This window comes from Pan troglodytes, chromosome 16, assembly GCF_028858775.2.
Source record: "Pan troglodytes isolate AG18354 chromosome 16, NHGRI_mPanTro3-v2.0_pri, whole genome shotgun sequence".
In the NCBI taxonomy this organism is placed as follows: domain Eukaryota; kingdom Metazoa; phylum Chordata; class Mammalia; order Primates; family Hominidae; genus Pan; species Pan troglodytes.
This window is the reverse complement of record NC_072414.2, coordinates 33,581,010-33,600,625: the sequence shown is the minus strand read 5'-3', so window position 1 is coordinate 33,600,625 and position 19,616 is coordinate 33,581,010. Positions and strand designations below refer to the sequence as shown.

Genomic DNA, 19,616 nt, shown 5'->3' with positions numbered 1-19,616 from the left:
AGACTACTTAGGCGATTAAATAATGATCCTTAACACAATGCCTGGCATATAGTAATCTTCCCTTAACAGGTGGCTACCAGGCTGGGCGTGGTGGCTCACACCTGTAATCCTAGCACTTTGGGAGGCCAAGGCAGGGGGGATCACAAGGTCAGGAGATCAAGACCATCCTGGCTAACGCAGTGAAACCCCGTCTCTACTAAAAATACAAAATTAGCCAGGCGTGGTGGCACGCGCCTGTAGTCTCACCTACTCAGGAGGCTGAGGCAGAAGAATCGCTTGAACCCGGGAGGCAGAGGTTGCAGTGAGCTGAGATCATGTCATTGCACTCCAGCCTGGGCGACAGAGCGAGACTCCATCTCAAAAAAAAAAAAAAAATTACATGAAATTCAAATTTCAGTGTCTATATATAAAGTTTCCTGAAACACAGCCATTTCATTTGTTTGTGTATTATTGTCTGTGGCTGCTTTTGTGCTGTTATCTAGCAAATGGGCTCGCTGCCCATTATGCATTGAAGCCAATACTATGGCACCAGCTTTTTTTTTTTCCCTATCTCCTACAGGAAGGAGACCTCCTACAGGTAGGAGGCACCAGCTTTTGAGAAAAGAAACGCTTTATTGCAAGGCAGACTAGTGAGGAAACAGGAGGCCCAGCTCAAATCTATCTCCCTGATTTGGAGTCTGGGACAAGTTTTAAGAGGTTGGAGGGCAAGGGAAAAGATCTGGAAATGTTGGCTTGCCAAGGTCCGATTGGAGGGCTTCAAACTTAACCATTTCGGTAAGGTATGCTGAGGCAAATTTTAGCCCTGGATCTTTACGGCCAATGGACCCGTTGCTTCTGAAAAGGTTCCAGCATTCAAGTTCTGGTCATGTCCCAGACTTCTTGGTTCTGCTGGGGGAGGAGAGGAGGGATGTTGGTTCTGGGTGCTGTTAGAGATCAAAGCTTTTTCTATTGTGCATGCCCAGGCTACATGACTTGCAATCTTGGCTCTTTTATATCTACAAAGTAACCTGACATTCTGTTATCAACAGAGTAGACACTCTCTGGGCTGGTCCTGCAGTTTACTACCACAACAGAATTGAGTAGTACTTAAAAGAAACGCTAAGGTCCATACATTAAAATATTTACTATCTAGTCCTTTACAGAAAACATTTGCCAACCCCTCATCTAGAGGCCTGAAAGTAGTACACACATGTATCATGGATAAAATAAGTTGCGTATGAGGGAGACATATGACGTGAGATAAACTATGAGGTAGTGAGCTTTATGTGTCAAGCTAAGTAAGGAATCTGAACTTTTCTCATCTTGATTCCATTTACTATGCAAAGCCACTAAAGAATTTTATTGAGAGTAATTTGATCAGATAAACCTAAGTAAAGACAATTATCTTTTTTCTAAATGTATCTGAGCTAAAAAAAAAAACACTTGCCATTTAAAAAAAAAGAAACATAGAAGCATATCAACACGCTAACAGTGATAGTTGGCATATTAGAAATTATTATTTGTGCTTATGTATTTATCTTCTCAAAAAAAGCCATTTTTATAATTCAAATATGAAAATACATACTTTTTTTTCTGTTCAGTTGGTTGCCTTTAATGAAAATACATACTTTTAAATTCAGATTCATATACACACACAAAATTTGTTCTCCAGGTTCTCTTTCTCCCCCTCCACCCCTTTAAGTGGAAAGACAAAGTATGCGGAGGAGGAACCTACACATAGCAAAAAAAAGAAAGTGTGCCTCTGTCACACTTGTAAAGGATAAATGACATTCTACCATTTCAAATTATGTATTTTATTTTTTATTTTTCATTTCTACGTTTTCATAGAGACAGGGTCTCGCTATGTTGCCCAGGTTGGTCTCGAACTCCTGGCCTCAAGCAATCCTCCTTCCTTGGCTTCCCAAAGTGCTGGGATTACAGGTGTGGGCCTATGTACTTTCTTTATAGACATGAAATGAAAAAATGCTTGGATGCAACATTGTGGTAGAGAACTCTTCTTATATATGGCTTTTATCATATCAAACAAAGAGCTAAATCAATGTCTTATTGAAACTAGAAATGTTAAAGGGTAAGAGAAAATGCAGAACTTCAAGTCAAATTAAAATGTTGAAAACTGATATAAGACTGCATATAACCCTGAGAATATAATTATGGGCTTAAGAAATGCAGTCCCTGATTTATACTACAGTACTTTGCACTTACGGATATATTGCTTGTTAAGATTAAATTCCTTCCTATGTTTCAGTTCCTCAACTAAATTGTCAAGGCCTCATGTGCAAAGAATGCCTTTTATTTCTTTTGTGTGTCCCCCACACTGCACCTCATACAATACCCATATATGGCAAGTACTCAATACATGCTTATGATTGAATGACAAAATAATCAACCCTACTTTGGACTCACAGGCTGAAAAATCTTCACACCTACAATTCACACCAGTAAGCCTCCTTCTATCCAACAATTTAAAGGACATTCCTGGGGTGAGTACTGCTGATTCTACTGGATTTATTACATTAGGTTCCATCTCCAGCAAAGAGCTCAAAGTACACGTGTACTGTTAAAATAGAATTCCCGACTACTGAGAAGGTGGGTGGAAAAGTGGGCAAGTGAAGGAAAAATCTATTATAATAGCCTGCCTCCAAAGAATAAGCATTATTCAGCCCTAGAGAATAAAACATTCCTAATATGTCTCTGAACTAAGACTCCTAACTGACATTTCACTAAACTTTGTACTGGCTAAATTATGCCACAATGAATATCACTAAAACCAACAACTTGACATAATAAAAAGATCCTAAAAATCTCAGCTAATGATCCATATGATCGTGTATTGTAAGATTTAGTTTTTAATTACTTACTCTTCGGCCAAAGCAAAACTTTTAAACTTTTTCAATGCATTATGATTAAGCATCTACCACATGCCAAGCACTGGGGAAACAAATGAATTTTTTTAAAAGCCAAAATGCCAACTGATTTTGTATTTTGCTATAAATTGAAGTATAAGCAACAGCACTGAGGAAGTACCATGCAGTGAAGGGGTCAATTTTATCCGTCGAAATTGGGGAAAATTACATAGCAAATTTAAGGTGGACATTGAAGACTGAGTAGGAGTTTGAGGCAGGGCAGCAGGAGGAGAAAGAGTATTCCAGGCCAAAAGGGGGTTATAAAGGAGCCAAGCACATTGGGCACGGTAGGTGTGATAAAGAGGAGAAAAGATAAAAAGGAGCGAGATGACGTAGAGTACTCAGACAATGAAGCCTCTGGTATGCTAAGCGAAGAAGTCTGGGGGTTTATGTCCTCAAACAATGGAGAGAAAGTAGAAATCTTCAGGCAGGAAAGTGACAAAAACATGAGGATTCAAGTAACAGGAAGAGCCTAGTAACATTATAATCATCTCAAAGGCATTATTCAGTGTTATACTATTTACATGTTGCTCAGTCAATTTGGTCCTGATACCAATACAAAAGAAATTTAAGTATATATTACAATCTATTCCACTCCATGATATCAGTAGTCTCAGGGCTCAGTCATTAGCCCTCTTCTTTACTCCCTAGCTGACCTAACCAGTTACATGTTTTTGTTTTCAGTTTTGTTTTTTTGAGACAGGATCTCCATTTGTCGCGCAGGCTGGAGTGCAGTGGCATGATCATGGCTCATTGTAGCTTCAACCACCCAGGCTGAAGTAATCCTCCCACATCAGCTTCCCAAGTAGCTGGGGCCACAGCCACACCACCACACCCAGCTAATTTTTTTTTTCTTTATAGAGACAAGGTCTCAATATGTTGCAGAGGCTGGCAGTTCTATATGTTTAAACACCATCAATGTATCGATGACATCCCAAAGGTATATTCGCAACCCTGATCTTGACCCTAGGCTCTAGAATTTAATAGTCAGCTGCCTACTCAATGGCTATTCCTGGATATCTAGCAGGCATCTCAAGCTCCAAACATCTAAACACTTCATCCAAACTAGCTCCTTCCTGTTTCCCATCTCTGTAAATGGCACCACTGGCTCCAGCTAAAAGCCTTGTAATCATCTTTGATTACTCTCTTTCACTCACCTCCCACAGCTAATCTATCAGCAAATCCTGTTGGTTCTACCTTGAAAACATGCCCTGAATTCAACGACTTCTCACTGCATCTATCTCCATCTACCTCACTAGTCCAAGCTACTGTACCTCACAACACTCCAATGGCTTCTTTTTTTTTTTTTTTTTGAGACGAAGTCTTGCTCAGTCGCCCAGGCTGGAGTGCAGTGGCACTTTTTCAATGCATTATGATTAAGCATAAGTAGCTGCGACTACAGGCGCCCGCCACCATGGCCGGCTAATTTTTTTTGTATTTTTTAGTAGAGACAGGGTTTCACCATGTTAGCCAGGATGGTCTCGATCTCCTGACCTCATGATCCACCTGCCTCGGCCACCCAAAGTGCTGGGATTACAGGCATGAGCCACCGTGCCCGGCCTCCAACGGCTTAATTGCCTCTGCAGCAAAGCGATGTTTTGAAAACATAAACTAGGTATCATTTTTCTGCACAAAACTGTCCAATGAATACCATCAGTTAGAATAAAATCCAAAAACCTTATGGCCTACAAGGCTCTACACAATCTGAGCCCCGCCAATTCTCAATCTCATTTCCTACTAGCATGCACCACCACCACCACCACTTCATACCCCAGCACTCTCCCAACTCTGGCACACTAGCCTTCTTGTAATTCCTTGAAAATCCCCAAACTGATTTTTGACACAAAGTCTTTGCATTACTATTCCCACCACTTCCAATTCTCCACGTTTTGGTGTGTCTTACTCTTTATCATTCAGGTCGTGTTATGTTCAAATGTTACTTCAGAGAAGCCTTGCCTGGCAACCCACCACCACCACTCTCTATCTCTTGTATTGTTTTCTTCATAGTTTTTTGTTTTTTTTTTTTTTTTTTTGGATACAGAGTCTTGCTCTGTCACTCAGGCTGGAGAGCAGTGGCACGATCTCAGCTCACCGCAACCTCCCAGGTTCAAGAGATTCTCATGCCTCAGGCTCCCGAACAGCTAGGACTACAGGCGTGCACCACCACACCCAGCTAATTTTTTGTATTTTTTAGTAGAGACAGGGTTTCACCATGTTGGCCAAGCTGGTCTCAAACTTCTGACCTCAGGTGATCCACCTGCCTCGGCCTCCCAAAGTGCTGGGATTACAGGCATGAGCCACCATGCCTGGCCCTGAAATCATCTTTATTAGCTCATTGTCTACCAAAATATAATTTCCATAAGGGCATGGACTTTGTCCTGTTCAATGCTCAATCCTTAGCACCTGGCACGCAGTAGGGCTCATTAATTATTTGTTGTTGAATTGTAAGATATTACCTAATTGATCTCAACTATCCGATTTGTATTTTCATCCTACTATGAATAATTGAATAATTCCTTTCCTACCTTTGAATTTAGATCCAATTCTTGATTACCAGAATGTTCTTCTTAAAACAGAGTCCTAAAACAGCTTAAAGACTGTTAAAATAAGCTATATGGTACTAACGCCTTTAATTCCTTTCTACAGTTAGCCCTTCAGGCAACTTTGTCATTATTTTTCCTTGATTATAATATCCACTATCCTTTTTCTGTATTATTAGGCTTGTCAATGTATTACTTATTATAAATGCTACTGGTAGACATGTGTAGAATATCAACAGATATTTACTTTTATATTGCAAGTAACAAATTTTATTAATATTAGCTACAGAAAAGCAAACATTTAAAAACAAAACTGACAGCCAAGTGATCAAGGTCACATCAATAGTGACAATCATGTTGATACTAAGTACTCTAACCCCAGTCTAATGATGAAAAAAGCATCAAATCCCAATTGAGTAACATGCTACAGAAAACCTGACTGGTATTCCTCAAAAGTGTCAAGGTCATCAAAAATAAGGAAAGTGTGAGAAACTATCATAGCCAAGAGGATCCTAAGGAGACATGACTACAAAAAGTACTGTGTTATCTTGGATGGAATAGTGAAACAAGAAAGTGACATTAGATAAAAAGGAAATCTGAATAAACTATGGACTTTCGTTAATAATAATGTATCATTATTGGTTCCTTAATTATAATAGGCTGGGCGTGGTGGCTCACACCTGTAATCCCAACAGTTTGGGAGGCCAAGGAGAGCAGATCGCTTGAGCTCAGGAGACCAACCTGGGAAACATGATGAAACTCCATCTCTACCAAAAATACAAAAAAATTAGCTGGATGTGGTGGTGCACGCCTGTAATCCCAGCTACTTGGGTGGCTGAGACACGAGAATCACCTGTTATTCCAGCTACTCAGGAGGCTGAAGTGGGAGGATCACTTGAACCCAGGAGGCAGAGGCTGCAGTAAGCAGAGATAGTGCCATTTGCACTCCAGCCTGGGTGACACAGAGAGACTCCATCTCAAAAACTAAAATAAATTATTTTAATTATAGTAAATATACTATACTAACATAATATTTTAATAATGGGAAAAGCTGGAAGGGAAGCTAGGTATATGAAAACTCTCTTTGTAGTCTGCAATTTTTCTATAAATCTAAAACTTTTAAAAAATAGTTTTTTTAGGCCGGGCACAGTGGCTCACGCCTGTAGTCCCAGCACTTTGGGAAGCCAAGGCGGGTGGATCACCTGAGGTCGGGAGTTCAAGACCAGCCTGACCAATGTGGAGAAAGTTCGTTTCTACTAAAAATACAAAAATTAGCCGGGCGTGATGGCGCATGCCTGTAATCCTAGCTACTCGGGAGGCTGAGGCAGGAGAATCACTTGAACCCGGGAGGCAGAGATTGCAGTGAGCTGAGATAGCACCATTGCACTCTAGCCTGGGCAACAAGAGTAAAACTCCGTCTAAAAAAATTTAAAAAAAAAAAAGTTTTTTTAGAGTCAAGTGTGCAGCTGCAGTCACAGCTACTTGGGAGGCTAAGACAAGAAGATCCCTTGAGCCCAGTAGTTTGAGACCAGCCTGTGCAACATGGAAAGACCACTTGTCAAAAAAAAAAAAAAAAAAAAAAGAGGAAAATAGTTCTTTCTAATCCAATTCATCCAAAATCCTACTGCTTAAAAATGTCACCATTAGCTTACGTTTGATGTTTATCTTTTTAGACTTCTATATACAGTAATTCTCCTCTTATCCCCACAGGATACATTCCAAGATCCCCCAGTGTATGTCTAAAACCTAGGAAAGTATTGAACCCTATACACAGTGTTTTTTCCTATACTTACATACTTACCTATAATAAAGTTTAATTTATAAATTAGGCACAGTGAGAGATCAATAACTAATAAAATATAACAATATACTATAATAAAAGTTATGTAAATGTGGTCTCTCAAAATATTTTCAGACCACAGTTGACAGCAGATAACTGAAACTGAAACCATGGATAAGGGAGAAGTACTATAAAGGGATATATACAGGTATATTTCTACAAAAATGTGATCACATAATTTTGTAATCTGCTTTGTTCACTTATCACATGCTTTCCAAGTCATTAATAGAGATCTGTATCATGTTTACCAGGTACAAAGTACCCCCCTCTATAAAGGCACTGTATTTATTTATTTTTATTTTTATTTATTTATTTTTTGGGACAGACACTCTGTCGCCCAGGCTGGAGTGCAGTGGCACAATCATGGCTCACTGTAGCCTTGACCTTCTGGGTTCAAGTGATTCTCCTGCCTCAGCTTCCTGAGTAGCTAGGACTACAGGCATGTGCCACCACACCAAGCTGATTTTTGTATTTCTCGTAGAGACAAGGTTTTGCTGTGTTGACCAGGCTGGTCTCAAACACTCTCCAAGGAGCAAGCGTTTAGTGTGTGCCTGCTGAGTGACTTTGTAAAGATTCAAAAAAAAAAAAAAAAACTCCTGGCCTCAAGGAATCCTCCTGTATCAGCCTTGTTCAATTTTTTTTTTCTCACAATTTGCCAGGCTTTGCTGATTACTGGATCTCCTAAACTTAAAAAAATTGGCTGGCACATAGTAAACACTCAATAAATACAAATGAATACTAAATAAATAAATTTGTCTTTTAACTTTATCATGTTTCTGCCAACTAGACAGATGTTTTTTGTGATAACTGTATCAATCTTTGTCATCTTTGTCTTTATGGATTTGCCTCGACAGTCATGCTTAGTAGAACAGCTCCTTTCTCTTTTGTTGAGCCTGGGTCTCACTCTGTTGGCCAACCTGGAGTGCAGTGACACGTCACAGCTCATTGCAGCCTCGACCTCCTGAGGTCAAGTGATCTTCCCATCTCAGCCTCCTGAGTAGCTGTGACAACAGGGACGTGCCACCACACCAAGCTAATTCTGAAATTTTTTTGTACAGATGGGGTCTCACTCTGTTACCCAGGCTGGTCTTGAATTCCTGGGTTTGAGCAATCCTCCCACCTGGGCCTCCCAAAGTGCTGGGATTATAGACATGAGCCACGTGCCTGGCCTCATTCTATTTCAAGACTGGAAAACTGTTTTCCCAGTTTTTTAAAGTAGTAATTTTCTGATTTCACGTTTTATATTTTAATATTTAATTTGGGCCAGGAGCAGTGGCTCACTCCTGTAATCCCAGCACTTTAGGAGGCCGAGATGGGAAGAAAACCTGAAGTGAGGAGTTCCAGACCAGCCCGGCCAACATGGTGAAACCCCGTCTCTACTAAAAATACAAAAATTATCAGCCAGGTGCGGTGGCTCATGCCACCCACCGAGCACTTTGGGAGGCCAAGGCGGGCAGATCATGAGGTCAGGAGCTCGAGACCAGCCTGGCCAATATAGTGAAACCCCGTCTCTACTAAAAATACAAAAATTAGCTAGGTGTGGTGGCAGGCATACTCTGCCTGTAGTCCCAGCTACCTGGACCCTATCTCTACTAAAAATACAAAAATTAGCTAGGTGTGGTGGTGGCGGCATAGTCTGCCTGTAGTCCCAGCTACTTGAGAGGCTGAGGCAGAAGAATCACTTGAAACCGGGATGTGGAAGTTGCAGTGAGCTGAGATCGCACCACTGTACTCCAGCCTGGGCGACAGAGCACGACTCCGTCTCAAAAAATAAAATTAAAAAAAAAATACAAAAATTACCTGGGTGTGGTGGCCTGCACCTATAATCCCAGCTACTTGGGAGGCTGAGGCAGGAGAACTGCTTGAATCCAAGAAGCAGAGGTTGCAGTAAGCCGAGATCATGCCACTGCACTCCAGCCTGGGCCACAGAGTGAGACCCTCAAAAAAAAAAAAAATTTAATTTGCTGGGCTCGGTGGCTCACGCCTATAATCCTAGCACTTCAGAAGGCCAAGGCTGGAGGATCACCTGAGGTCAGGAATTCCAGACCAGCATGGCCAACACGGTGAAACCCCGCCTCAACTAAAATTACAAAAATTAGCCAGGTGTAGTGGCAGACACCTGTAATCCCAGCTACTCGGGAGTCTGAGGCAGGAGAATTGCTTGAACCCAGGAGGCAGAGGTTGTGGTGAGCACCACTGCACTCCAGCCTGGGGGACAAGCCCAAAACTCCCTCTCAAAAAAAAAATATGTATATATATAAATAATTCACCTAGATTCTTTTTTTTTTTTTGGAGACGGAGTTTCGCTCTTGTTGCCCAGGCTGGAGTGCAATGGCGCGATCTCCACTCACCGCAACCTCCGCCTCCCCGGTTCAAGCATCCCAAGTGGCTATGATTACAGGCATGCACCGCCACACCCGGCTAATTTTGTATTTTTAGTCGAGACGGGGTTTTTCCGTGTTGGTCAGGCTAGTCTTGAACTCCCGACCTCCGGTGATCCGCCCGCCTCCGCCTCCCAAAGTGCTGGGATTACAGGCGTGAGCCACCACACCCGGCAATTTTATTTAAATTTTAAGGTAGAAATCCCATTTTTTCTCCAAACAGTTGATTGTTCCAATATAATTTTGGAACACCTTCCCTACTCATATAAAATACCATCTTTATAACACTAACCTTATATATTTCTAGATTATTCTGTTTCACTACTCTTGTGTTCCAGGGTTGCTACTTATATTTTGATTATCATAGCTTTATTTGTATATTCTCTAGTACAAGTCCTTTCCTCATTCTTCTCTTCCAAGAAGTTTCTTAATTTCTAGGTTTACTTTTTCAAATGAATTTTAAAACCATCTGGCAAATTTTCAAAAGGAAATCTGGTTGGAATCATGCAAAACTGCCAGCCATATCTCTCTGTTGCTATTTTCCTCAGTGGTAAAACGGAGATAACAGTACTTACCTCGTAGGTTTGTTATGAGAACTAAATGAATTAAATACAGTAGAAAGTATTTAGAACACCAAGCCAGAAAGATAACTATTATAATTACTCAAAAGTGACAGCTATTATGATTGCTCAATAAATGTTTTCCAGATGTGTTCGCACAAAATTCGAAGACTCTTTTTAAGATAAATCAAAAGGTATCATAAAACATAAGCAGTGGTATGGAAAACATACAATTTATACTTTTCTTCACCAACGGCTTGACCCGTCTTTGGTGAAATGAAGAGCTAGAACTGGGAGGAGAGACCAAGAAAAATACCAAAGGCTGGTGGGTACCAGGTCTCTAAAATTTTACAAAGATAGCCCACCAAGTGGAAACGAAGACTTCTAGGCCCTTCTAGTCAGCGTTATGGGGCATCAGCATTTCCCTTTTAAATACTATTTCCCCATCTCCGCAGTTATGACAATAGTAGTTACCTTTTGATTTCCTCCCAGAAAATACATAGGGATTAGATGTCTAAAAGACAATATTTTTCAAATGAGGTCGTGGGCCCCTATAAAGTATAAATGGGAATGATAAAGATAGACAGACATGCCCAGAATATTATAACAAATTACCTCCACCAGGTTTCCCACATCATTGTAATGATTGAGAGGGGAGTGGCTGTGGGTTTTTTTTGGGGGGGGGGCGGCGGTTGTCTCATAATTTTTAAGAATTTGTTAAATTTTTTTTATCTGCATGAAATTGAGGTGAGGAAGTCAGAGGCCGTATGAGGGACCTTAAAAGGTGATCTCCTCTACCGAGCTGAATGAGAAATGGAAGCCGAGGGTGGCAAGATGAAACTAGCCAAAGGCCTGGACCCCAGGCCTCCAAATTCCCAGATCTCGGCTCATCCCAGTACACCACACAGCTTCTCACCGACGCTTGCCACGCTTCGATGTGGGAGGAGTAAAAATAGGCAATCCGACCGCAGCAAAGACGCTGGAAAACCACAGGCCGGCGCAGTCGAAGGCACGTGACCCGCCACGCCCCCCCCCACCCTCCCCCTACCCCGCGCCAGCAGCACGCGCTGCCAACCTCGTCATGTGACCTTCACGCGGCCCCAGCACTCCCCCTGCTTGGCGACTCTTTCCAGCAGCCATTTTGCTGAGAACTTGTCGTCTGTGCTCACCGCGGAGCAGGACGCCACGAAAAGCCGCGGCCAGAATTTACAGGCCGCACACGCGCTTCGAAAGATCGCTCAGGCCGTCAGGGCCCGGTCGAACCTCAGTGAACACGTCGCACCCCGGGGCGCCGGGGAAATCTGTGGGTGCGCCTCGGCCTGAGATTGGCTGTGGCGTCCACGTGACGCCTCGGCGCCCCCCCCCCCCCGCCACCCTCTCCTTCCCCCCAACCCACAAAAACACCCAGACTCTTAACACTTCGCGCCAAGAACACGCCACCAGGCGCGTGGGGACGGGCGTAGCGCGTGGCAAGCAAGGCGCCTGCGCATACCTGCCGGGGCCGACCGCAACCGACCCACGCGCCGTTCCGCTCGCGGGTCCCGGAATCCTCGCGCTGCTGGACCACCCGGCTAGTCATTGGCTGCCAGTTCGGGTCACGTGCTGGTCGCAGGCCCGCCCCTACCCGCTAATCACCTGGCACCGAGCTCGAAGCGGCGCCGAGTCGTTCGCACGCGGAGAGGGAGGGTAGTTAGAGGGCCATCCTTTTCTGCCGTTATGGATTTAAACCCATAAAGAGGAAACGAGAAACCAGAGGCTCAAAGCTAAGGAAGCTCGCACCTACCGGCTTAACTTCGCACGCCTCTCCAGGAGCCGGGAACCATCGCCCTTGGGCGCTCCCCGATGCACGCCGGGATACGCCTGGCGCCCCTCGGTGTGCTGCAGAGCATGCCGGGAAAGGCACCACTCCCGATCTCCTGGCGCTCACCTCCCGGGCGTTCCTTTCGTGTCCCCTTGAAAGCCCGGTCCTTGGGCTTGGAATGAGACGGTTTGGGTAATTATGGGAGTGTGGCGAGGTATACCAGGCACTTTCAGCCCCTCCTCTCCCACTTGTTTGATCTGTGTCGTCTTGGGGAAACCGTTTAACCTTTCTTCACGGAGCAAGCGTTTAGTGTGTGCCTGCTGAGTGACTTTGTAAAGATTCAGGAAAAAAAAAAAAAAAAAAACAGCAAGGGTATTTGCCTGCAAATGAACTGCAGCCCTTTCCTGGCCAGTGAAAAAGAATGCTAATTTAAATGCAACTTACCAGGAGCCCCACTTGAGAGTGGAAATGGCACTTAGAATTTCCCTTGGGATAGAAGATGAGACCTTTCTTGCTAAACTTATTGCTACTGTTGGGGAAAGTAGGGGTGGTAAGAGCAAGAGGCGTTTTAAAGGAGGCGGGGACATGTCTATCACAGTTGCTGGTTCCACCTCGTACGAAATATGGTATATTGGAAACGAGAAAAAAAAAAAAAAAACACCGTCTCCTAACTCAGAAAAAGTGGTCATGCATCAGAACCAATTAACTTTGTAACATATTCACAAACTGCCCTTCAGGCCAAAACCTAATGAAATCCCCACTTAAAACAATTCACACCTTTTCTGCTTTGAACTCCATTCTTCAGCTTTGCCGGATTTTAGAACGATTTCATCAATTCTTAAAGAGATGATTAAGCTTGAAGAACTTGACTAGCGATGGTCAAGCTCAAGAGCTCTTATTTATAGATTAAAAATTAAATGTATTCATTTATAATGTGGTTATCAAGCCAAAATATAGTTTGGGGCACCCTTTTCTAATTTCAAGGTACTCCATAAGCCTAATTATCAGAAAATTATTCCCTGACTAGAAAATCAAAAGAAAGGGTATTAGATGATCATACGTAATAAAAAGCATTAAATTGTAAGCATATGATGTTACACTTGAAGTTTATAAAACATTCCAATATTCTTCATTATATATAATCCTTACAACAACTCAGAGAAAAGTGCTATACTAGTAGTATCATTTTCTGAGTCAGTCTTGAGTAGGAATCTGGAAAAATATATCTTAACACGTTCTTCAGGTAATTGTTATGCACAACTGGGTTTGGGACCTATTGGCTATAGTGGAAAGAACCCAAGGTTTGAAGTCAGACAGATCCATGTCAACTTGCAGCTCTTTTTCTTCCTGCACTCTGATTGTGGTGAACAGGTTTTTGAACTTTTTTTTTTTTTTTTTTTTTTTTTTGAGACCGAGTCTCTGTTGCCCAGGCTAGATTACAAAGGCGTGATCTCAGCTCACTGCAACCTCCATCTCCCGGGTTCAGGCGATTCTGGTGTCTCATCCTCCTGAGTAGCTGGGATTATAGGCGCCTGCTACCATGCCTGGCAATTTTTGTATTTTTAGTAGAGATGGGGTTTCATTCACCATATTGGCCAGGATGGTCTCGAACTTCCGACCTCAGGTGATCTGCCTGCCTAGGCTTCCCAAAATGCTGGGATTACTGGCGTGAGCCACCACGCCTGCCCGTTTTTGAACTTTTTGATTTTCAGTTCCTTTGACTGCAAATTGAGGCCAGTTTGGATTGTCTTTGTTTTTTTGTTTTTTTGTTTGTTTGTTTGCTTTTTAGACAGAGTCTCACTCTCTTGCCCAGGCTGGAGTGCAATGGTGCAATCTCGTCTCACTGCAACCTCCGCCTCCTGGGTTCAAACAATTCTCCTGCCTCAGCCTCCTGAGTAGCTGGGATTACAGGCGCACACCACGTCACCTGGCTAATTTTTGTTATTTTTAGTAGAGACAGGGTTTCACCATGTTGGCCAGGCTGGTCTCAAACTCCTGACCTCATGATCCGCCCGCCTCGGCCTCCCAAAGTGCTGGGATTACAAGCGTGAGCCACTGTACCTGGCTTGTGTGTGTGTGTGTGTGTGTGTGTGTGTGTGTGTGTGTGTGTTTTGAGATGGAGTTTCACTCTGGTTGCCCAGGCTGGAGTGCAATGGCGCAGTCACGGCTCACTGCAACCTCCGACTCCCGGGTTCAAGGGATTCTCCTTTGTCAGCTTCCCAAGTAGTTGGGATTACAGGCATGAGCTACCACGCCCAGCCTGGATTGTCTTTGGATTGTCATAGTGATTCTCAGATCAAAATATTTAGAACACCTGTCATAATCCCTGATAAATATGATGAACTCTACGAATGTGAGTGCTCGTTAGTGGTAAGGTTGCATTCAAACTAGCACCCTGTACTCTGTGCAATACAGCACATTGTTGAATCTTTTTTCTCCACTATTCTGTTTCTCCCCTAGACAGTGCTAGAGGAACACTAACAGATTTGTGTACCACAGATCTTTTTTGGAATCCTTGGTGACTACTGCCCATCTGTTGGTATATATATTTACATTGTCTCCCACCTTCATTTCATTTTTTTTCTTAACATGTTAAAATGCTGAGCTGTAGACATTATTGCAGTAAAATAATGCTGATAGACAATTAGAGAGGGCACCTGTGCCTGAACTTCAAGGAGACTAAAAATTTTTATATGAATATCTCAAAGTAAAGACACCTCAAAACTCGCTCTTCACTTATATAACAATATTTCGGATGCTGTCTTCCTGGCCTCCTTCCAGTGGTTCCATAGAACCTCTACTAGCTTCATCATTTACCCTTAAAAAAGGGAGGGATTCGCTTAGGCAGAACTTCCCATAGACATCTGAAACTCAGCATTTCCAAAGCCAAGCTAATTATCCGTCCCTTCACCACTACACACAAGTACTACAGCATTCCTCTACATGGGCAGTATCACCACCATTCCAGTAACTTTGCCAGGCTACAAAACCTGTGTGAACCCGGGAGGCGGACCTTGCAGTGAGCTGAGATGGTGCCACTGCACTCCAGCCTGGGCGACAGAGCGAGACTCCATCTCAAAATAAATAAATAAATAAATAAAATAAAAATTTAAAAATCTGTGTATGGTGTGAGGTAGGGGTTGAGATTCATTTATTTCATAATGATGTCAAGTTGATCCAACACTATTTGTTGAACATTATTTTCCCTCTTTGAAGTACCTTGACATCTGTATTAGTTGTCTGTTACTGTATAACAAATTACCTCTAAAATTTAGCAGCTTAAAACAACAAATACTTATTACCTCATTGTTTTTGTGGTTAAGGAATCTGGGCACAGCATACCAGGGTGCCAGTGGCTCAGAGTGTCTCAAGAGGTTCCAGTCAAGCTGTTGGCCAGGGTTGTGGTCTCAACTGAAGGCTTGACTCAACGTGAGGGGAGTCTGCTTCCAAGCTCCTTTGTGCTTCTTGGCAGGCCTTGGTTCCCTGCCCCATAGGCCTCTCCACAGGCCTACCTCACAACATGGCAGCTAGCTTTACTGATAGTAAACAATCCAAGAGCGATACAGTTACCCCAAAATGTAAGCCATAGTCTCTTTTAAACCTAAGTCTAGTAGTGACATCCTCTGACACCTATCAGCCCACACTCAAGAGAGATTACATATGGATGTGAATACCTGGAGGTAGGAATCATGATATTCAATGCCACGTAATCTCTATTGAGTGTGACCTGATAGATTAGGGTCCATCATTAGAGGCTGGTCCATCATAACACCTTTGTCAAAAATCAATTGTCTATATATGTTTGGGTCTATTTCTAGGTTGTATTCTGTTCAACTGACCTAATTTGTCCATTTACTACTGCTGTGCTGCCTTGATTTCTGTAACTATAATATGTCTTGAGGTCGGTAGTATAGGTCCTTCAACTTATCTTTTTCAAAACTGTTTTGGCTATTCCAGGCTGCAATGCAGTGGCATGAACATGGCTCACTGCAGCCTGGACCTTGCAGGCTGAAGGAATCCTTCCACCTCAGCCTCCCAAGTAGCTAGGGTTATGCACCACCACACCTGGCTAATTTTTGAAGTTTTTTTATGGAGACAGGAGTCTCACCATGTTGCCCAGGCTAGTCTCAAACTCCTAGGCTCAAGCAATCCTCCTGCCTTGACCTTCTAAATTGCTGAGATTACAGGCGTGAGCCACTGCACTTGGCCCTTGCATTTTCATATAAATTTTAGAATTGGCTCATCAACTTCTATGAAAATTAGGATTTTTAGTGGAATGGCATTGGATCTATAGATCAATTCATGAATAATTAATATTTTAATATTGAGATTTCTGAGTCATTAACATGTAGTCACAATACATATATCTAACAAAGGACAAAAATCCACAATATATTAAGAACCCTGTAATAGGCCAGGTGCGGTGGCTCACACCTGTAATTCCAGCAATTTGGGAGGCCGAGGCAGGTGGTCACTTGAGGTCAGGAGTTCGAGACCAGCCTGGCCAACATGGTGAAATCCCCTCTCTACTAAAAATACAGGAAAATGGCCAGGTGCAGTGGCTCACGCCTATAATCCCAGCACTTTGGGAGGCCGAGGCAGGTGAATCTCCTGAGGTCAGGAGTTCAAGACCAGTCTGGCCAACCTGGTGAAACCCGGTCTCTACTAAAAATACAAAAATTAGCTGGGCATGTTGGCAAGCACCTGTATTCCCAGCTACTCTGGAGGCTGAGGCAGGAGAATCTCTTGAACCCGGGAGGTGGAGGTTGCAGTGAGCCAAGATTGCGCCATTGCACTCCAGCCTGGGGGACAAGAGTGAGACTTCCTCTAAAAAAAAAAAAAAAAAAAAAACAACAAGAAAAACTAGCCAGGCGTGGTGGCAGGAGCCTATAATCCCAGTTACAAGGGAGGCTGAGCAGGAGAATCACTCAAACCCGGGAGGCAGAGGTTGCAATGATCTGAGATCATGCCACTGCACTCCAGCCTGGGCGACAGTGAGACTCTGTCTTAAAAAAAAAATAAAAATAAAAAACCCTGTAATAATAATAAAACAAAAATCCAATTTTTTTTTTTTTTTTTTTTTTTTTGGAGACAGGGTTTCACTCTGTCACCCAGGCTGGAGGGCAGTTGCAAGATCATAGCTGCTTAGCTCACTGCGGCCTCAACCTCCTGGGCTCAAGTAATCCTCCCACCTCAGCCTCCCACTTACTAGGGAGTAAGTGGGACTACAGGCATGCAGCACCACCCCGGCTAATTTTTTGTATTTTTTGTAGAGATGAGGTTTGGCCATGTTGCCCAGGCTGACCAATATATTTTTCTCATTTTTTTTTCTTTTTTTCAGACAGATTCTTGCTCTGTCACCCAGGCTGGAGTGCAGTGGCACAATCTCGGCTTACTGCAACCTCTGCTTCCCAGATTCAAGCGATTCTCCTGCCTCAGCCTCCCTAGTAGCTGGGATTACAGGCTCCTGCTACCACGCCTGGCTAATTTTTGTATTTTTAGTAGAGACAGGGGTTTCACCTTGTTGGTCAGGCTGGTCTCGAACTCCTGCCTTCAGGGTGATCCACCTGTCTCTGCCTCCCAAAGTTCTGAGATTATAGGCATGAGCCACCACACCCAGCCCACAGGCCTTTTTTTCTTTTTCTTTTTCTTTTTCTTTTTCTTTTTTTTTTTCAGATGGAGTCTCGCTCTGTCACCCATGCTGGAGTGCAGTGATGCGATCTCAGCTCACTGCAACCTCCGCCTCCTGGGTTCAAGAGATTCTCCTGCCTCAGCCTCCTGAGTAGCTGGGACTACAGGCGTGTGCCACTCCACCTGGCTAATTTTTTGTATTTTTAGTAGAGACAGGGTTTCACCATGTTAGCCAGGATGGTTTCGATCTCCTGACCTGATGATCCACCTGCCTCGGCCTCCCAAAGTTCTGGGATTACAGGCATGAGTCACTGCGCCTGGCCCCCTTTTTGCCTTATTATATATTTTGCTCTACGCATTCAGAGAAACTTCTCTAGTAACAAACTATAGAAATGATTCCTGAAAGTGTAGTCTTGGCCAATATATATATATTTTTTAAAGAATTCAATTGGCTTTATTGCAGTTTTTTTTTTGGGTTTTTTGGTTTGTTTTTTTTTTTTTTTTTTTGAGAGACGGAATTTCGTTCTTGTTGCCCAGGCGGGAGTGCAATGGCACGATCTCGGCTCACCGCAACCTCCACTTCCCAGGTTCAAGCGATTCTCCTGCTTCAGCCTCCCTAGTAGCTGGGATTACAGGCATGTGCCACCACACCAGGCTAATTCTATATTTTTAGTAGAGACAGGGTTTCTCCATGTTGGTCAGGCTGGTCTCGAACTCCTGATCTCAGGTGATCCGCCCGCTTCGGCCTCCCAAAGTGCTGGGATTACAGGCATGAGCCACCATGCCCAGCCTGTTGCAGTTCTAGAATCAGGCAATAATTCATTCCATAAAACAGAAAGTGTTCAATGGCCAATATTTTTTAAATGAGTAAACGAACTGACATTTTACCAAAGAAAATCTACAAATGGTCAATAAACATATGAAACATGCATAACACTACCAGTTATTAGGGAAATACAAATTAAAACCACAAAGAGATACCAGTTCACATCCTCTACAATGTCTAAAATTAACAAGACTGACAAGGTCAGACGTGGTGGCTCATGCCTATAATTCCAGCACTTTGGGAGGCCAATGCGGACAAATCACCTGAGGTCAGGAGGTCGAGACCAACCTGGCCAACATGGTAAAACCCCGTCTCTACTAAAAATACAAAAGTTAGCCAGGTGTGGTGGTGGGCACCTATAATCCCAGCTACAGAGGCTGAGGCAGGAGAATCACTTGAACCCAGGAGGCGGAGGTTGCAGTGAGCCAAGATTGCACCATTGCACTCCAGCCTGGGCAACAAGAGCAAGACTCCATCTCAAAAATAAATAAATAAATAATAAAAAGACTGACAATAACAAGTGTTGGCTAGGATTTGTAGCAACTAAAACTCTCATACATTGCTGCTGGGAGTATAAACTGCTACAATTCGGCCTAGGCAACATAGTGAGACCCCATCTCTACAAAAAAATTTAAAAATTAGCCAGGAGTGGTGGTGTGCACCTGTGATCCCAGCTACTTGGGAGGCTGAAGTCGAAGGATCTCTTGAGCCTAGGAGATTCAGGCTGCAGTGAGGTAGGATTGCACTGCTTTACTTCATCCTAGACAACAGAGTGAAAGCCCATCTCTATTAAAAAATCGTACAATTGGTCAGACGCAGTGACTCACACCTGTAATCCCAGCACTTTGGGAGGGTGAGGCGGGTGGATCACCAGAGGTCAGGAGTTCGAGACCAGCCTGGTCAACATGGCGAAACCTCGTCTCTACTAAAAAATACAAAAATTAGCCAGGCGTGATGGCAGGTGCCTATAATCCCAGCTACTCAGGAGGCTGAGGCAGGAGAATCACTTGCACCCGGGGGAAAGAGGTTGCAGTGAGCCAAGATCACGCCACTTTATTCCAGCCTGGATGAAAAGCAAAACTCCGTCAAAAAAAAAAAAAAAAGGGTACAACCCTTTGGAAAACAGCTTGACAA

General features: G+C 43.3%; 1 protein-coding gene and 1 pseudogene across 10 annotated transcripts in view; both read right to left on the bottom strand.

The window, feature by feature from the left end:
- Positions 1 to 12,357, bottom strand: part of MGA (MAX dimerization protein MGA) — a 148,740-nt gene extending 136,383 nt beyond the window's left edge. For 2 of the 10 annotated variants that reach the window (XM_054667392.2, XM_063794770.1), the window contains exon 1: positions 12,008 to 12,357. The gene's annotated coding sequence lies outside the window, so the exon portion shown is untranslated. Of the gene's footprint in view, positions 1 to 246; positions 357 to 11,716 lie in introns of all 10 variants that reach the window. The other 8 variants (XM_054667391.2, XM_063794769.1, XM_063794768.1 and 5 more) reach the window with 7 other exon arrangements.
- A 5,637-nt stretch (positions 12,358 to 17,994) lies between these two features.
- LOC112205779 (small nucleolar RNA U3) lies at positions 17,995 to 18,071 on the bottom strand (annotated as a pseudogene).
- Between the last annotated feature and the right edge of the window lie 1,545 nt (positions 18,072 to 19,616).